The 4,336-nt window shown below is 31.0% G+C and overlaps 1 pseudogene; it reads right to left on the bottom strand.

Moving 5' to 3' along the window:
• Nucleotides 1-50: 50 nt before the first annotated feature.
• LOC121214879 (protein MIZU-KUSSEI 1-like) lies at nucleotides 51-730 on the bottom strand (annotated as a pseudogene).
• Between the last annotated feature and the right edge of the window lie 3,606 nt (nucleotides 731-4,336).

Genomic DNA, 4,336 nt, shown 5'->3' with positions numbered 1-4,336 from the left:
ATACGTAATGATCTTACATTAAATGAAAATAGTTAAGTAAATTTGAAGCTTTCTAATAAGATCTTAAAAGAAAATACTTAGTTCAGGACCAGGTGCACCATCTGGGTTAATCATGTGTAGAGCTTCCGAGTCCTTTGAACCCACCACCTCTCAAATCTTGCTCTCATGTAGGTTAATTCTCCATCGCTACTTTCCTTGTGATTAGGGTTGGAAGGACGCTGCACCGGTTGACACCCCTCGCAAAAAGCTGCGTAACATGAAGCTCATCGTCACACAAATGTTTCTCCTGATAGAGTAACCCATCTTTCTTCCATTACAGTACACTGCCCATACAAACTCCTCCAACAGTTTCTTTTTATGAGTCTTGGTTCACTCTCTAGTGCTATCCTGACATGTCAGATTCCATTTCCTTTTGCAGTACGCTGGTGAGCATCGGTAGCTCGATCACAAACATTGGCACACAATTGGGATCAGCTTGTATTGCTAAGAAACTCGGCCTTTACGATACCAAAATTGTACATGTTGCAGCAGTATGGTTCAAGAAAGGCTTCCGGCGGGGTTTTCCCATCTTGCAACCTGAGGTTAGCATAGGGAAAAGCTTAAACATACGCAGGAGACCGCCACCATTACTGGAACTTTTGTGCTTCTCTCCGGGAGTAGGGTGGAGTAAAGACAGTATTGTTGGATTGTCCATTGGGAAATATGGACTAGACTGAAGTGGTGGTGGCATTATTGACTTTATTAGAGTATCCAATTCAAGAAGCTTGAGGGATACTATTTTGGGGGGCTATGGAGATTGGGAAATAAAAGGAGGGAGAGAGGCAGGTGGTTAATTAGTCACTTTGTTTGATTGTCCTTGGAATCTTTGAGGTGAGAAAGGGAAAAGATGAGAGACTAGAAACTTCTCAATATTTTCAAAATAATGTCACATAATAATTTGCAAGTAAGAAGTGAAAGGTTATTGAACTCAATAATATATTCAATAATTACAAGGTTGTTTCTTTGTGTAGTAATTTATGATGAGCATTTAGCATTGTTGTTGAGTAAAGTTAAATATTGTACCTGTTTTTTACAGATATTTTAATATATTAATAAGTAATAAATTAATTTAATTAGTATATTTAATCGCTTTATTATTTATTTTTAGTAAAAAACTTTTATTTTATATTTAACTATGGTAATGCATAGGTAATAAATAATTTATTTTCTCATATTATATACTAGTAATTAAACCGATCCAATAGGAAAAAGTTAAAGAAAATATATTTTTTTTCTTCTAAAAGTTGGTTTTTATGTGAAATAATTTTATTATTTCTACATATTTAAATTTAGGTTAAAATATGTGATAGGTCCTATACTCTTCACAAATTTGGGATTTATTACTTATATTTTTATTTCTAGAAATTTAGTCTTTTATTTTTCAAAATTCAAAATTTAGTTCCAATTGTTGAGACTGTTAAATTATTTTTTGTTAAATTATTAGTGTGATAGTTTGAAATAAATTTTTTTATTAGTAACAATGTAACTAAAAAAATACTTGTAATGAGCTTGAATTTAACAAAATAATTTAATAATTAGACTTGAATTTAAAATTTGAAAAATAGAGAGACTAAATTCTTAGAAATAAACGTACATAGACTAAATTCCAAATTTACGAAAGTATAAAAACTTGTAGCATATTTTATCTTAATTTATTATTATTTAAACATTTTTTTCTCATTTCAAATGATCTTGAGGATAATTTTTATTTTGAAAGTAATGCCAAATAATATAAATTTTCGAAATTATATTTCTTCACCACACACATTTTTTCCAGCCTAAACTTTTCTAAACCAAGCTTTTTCCTCACTGCAATGCCATTTTAGCTTAAATCTGTGGCTATTCATGCTTGAACAATTATGCCTAAACAAATAATTGGGTCTAAAGTGGCATATCTATTTCAAACAAACATCCGTTTATCCTCTAGAGAAGTCGTCAGATTAGGACGTAGTAGTAAGTTATGTCAGAAGATTTCAAAGCCTTTCACAGTACTGTCTGATGATCTAAGTAAAGCCATAATGGAGAGTGAGAATTGGATTGGCAGGGTGGTAGCTGATTCATTTGGGTTGCCAGACAATGTGAACGACATCCATTATGGTGTTGCTTGTGGAAATGGAATTATTTTCATTTTTCAACAACCAACATTTCTAATAAATGATGAAAGAGACATTAATGACAAACTGGAATCACATACCAATAGCGAGGTGGTGGCAAATGAATCTACCATTTTATCAAAGAGAAGCTGTTTCTGGGCAAGATAACAGAGTAAATGAGACTGATGAAGGGCCTGGTACGCATATCTTAAATCAGATTGACGACGGACAAACTCGGCCCATATTAATAGGTAGGCATAATTGAATAGTAAGCTATAAACTATTGTTTTTGTTTGAGTTAGATATTTATGTTGTAAATACATTAAATGGATGTCTATAACCTTTAAACATTTATAAAAGTAATGAGTTAAAACCCCCATTCATTATTAAATATGCTTAATGTACGTGTTAATGAAGTAGTTAAATAAGCTTCATTTATTTAGGTTGCATTGAATGTCAATGGCTTATATATAGAACTCTTTTATAAATAAAAAGAAGATAGGAGAAAATTATTTGTTTACTTTAAGTGTTCTTTTATTTGATTGTTTTATAACACGTTATCAGCGCGAGCTTCTACGAGTTCATAGTGAAGTTCACGTCATTTCGACTTTATATAATTTACCCATATAACTCCCATTAAACTATATACGGTATACGTATTTTCATAATTCTTTTATATTATTTTCTAGATGAAATATTTGCTTTGGGTAACATTTACACATTTATTTTTACAACTCAAATCTAATAATGATAATTATATATACATGGTTTTTTTTTATTAAAAGAAATTTCAATTAATGTAATTTGTGTTAAGTTATTATTATGACTATTCCTCTCTATGCCAATATTTGACATACATATTATTATTTAGCAAATTTGGTATATATAATTGAATTATTTTACGATTGAGAATGCTTATTATTTTACTAATATTTTTTATATTTTGATTCAAGTGATTATAATGTCAAATCTTGCCAAACTTGAATTTGCAGCCTTAGACATCTTAGGCAAGAATTATTTGTCATGGGTGTTAGATGCTGAAATTACACCTAGATGCTAAAGGTCTAGGAAATACTATATTAGCAGATAAAGAAGCATCTAATCAAGATAAGACAAAAGCAATGATTTTCATCCGTCATCATCTACATGAAGGATTAAAAGTGGAATATCTCATTGTGAAAGACCCTCTTGAGTTGTGGAAAAATTTGAAAGAACGATTTGACCATCAGAAAAACGGTGATACTCCCTAAAGCTTGTTATAATTGGATGCACTTACGGTTGCAAGATTTTAAGATTGTAAGTGAATACAATTAAGAACTTTTTAAAATTAGTTCTCAACTAAAATTATGTGGAGAAAACATAACTGATGAGGACTTGTTTGAGAAAACATTTTTAACCTTTCATGCTACTAATGTGCTCCTACAACAACAATACCGTGGAAAAGTTTTTAAAAGGTATTCTGAATTGATTTCATGCTTTTTGTGGCTGAACAAAATAATGAGTTGTTGATGAAAAATCATGGAATTCGTCCCACTGGTTCTGCACCATCCCTTGAAGTGAATGTAGCAGTATACAATAATTATAAAAATAGAAAATATAGAGGCCGTGGCTGTGGTTGTGGACGTAGTGGGGGACGTGGTCGAGGACGTACTAGTAATCGTTATCATGATGTTCATAACAATAATACTTCTAATCACCAGAAAAAGAATAACAATGAAGACAAGAAAGAAGTGGTCAAAATAATCCTTCAAAGATTGTTGAGAATATATGCTACTGATGTGGTATGAAGAAGCATTAGTCACGTACTTGTTGCACGTTTGAGCATTTAGTGAAACTTTATCAAGCATCCATTAAAAGAATGGAAAGCATATGAAGATAAATTTTATATCCCAAAATAATGAAACGGAGGCAAAAGATGAAGATATTCACTATACTATTAAAACTGACCATGCCTACGAGGGTGATAAATTTAATGACCTTAATAATATAACTCACCTGGATGTGGCAGATTTCTCATATTATATTTTGTTTTTTTATGAAGAATATGAATATTTAACAAAATTTCGATGGACCTAAAATCAATGGAGACATGTGTCTTGCAGATAGTGCTACAACACATGCAATACTCAAAAATAAAAAATATTTTTCTCATTTGACAATAAGTAATGCCCATGTTAATACAATATCGAGTAGTTTAAAACTTA

This window comes from Gossypium hirsutum, chromosome D02, assembly GCF_007990345.1.
Source record: "Gossypium hirsutum isolate 1008001.06 chromosome D02, Gossypium_hirsutum_v2.1, whole genome shotgun sequence".
NCBI lineage: Eukaryota > Viridiplantae > Streptophyta > Magnoliopsida > Malvales > Malvaceae > Gossypium > Gossypium hirsutum.
The sequence above is the reverse complement of the archived record's forward strand: the minus strand, read 5'-3'. Positions and strand labels throughout refer to the sequence as shown.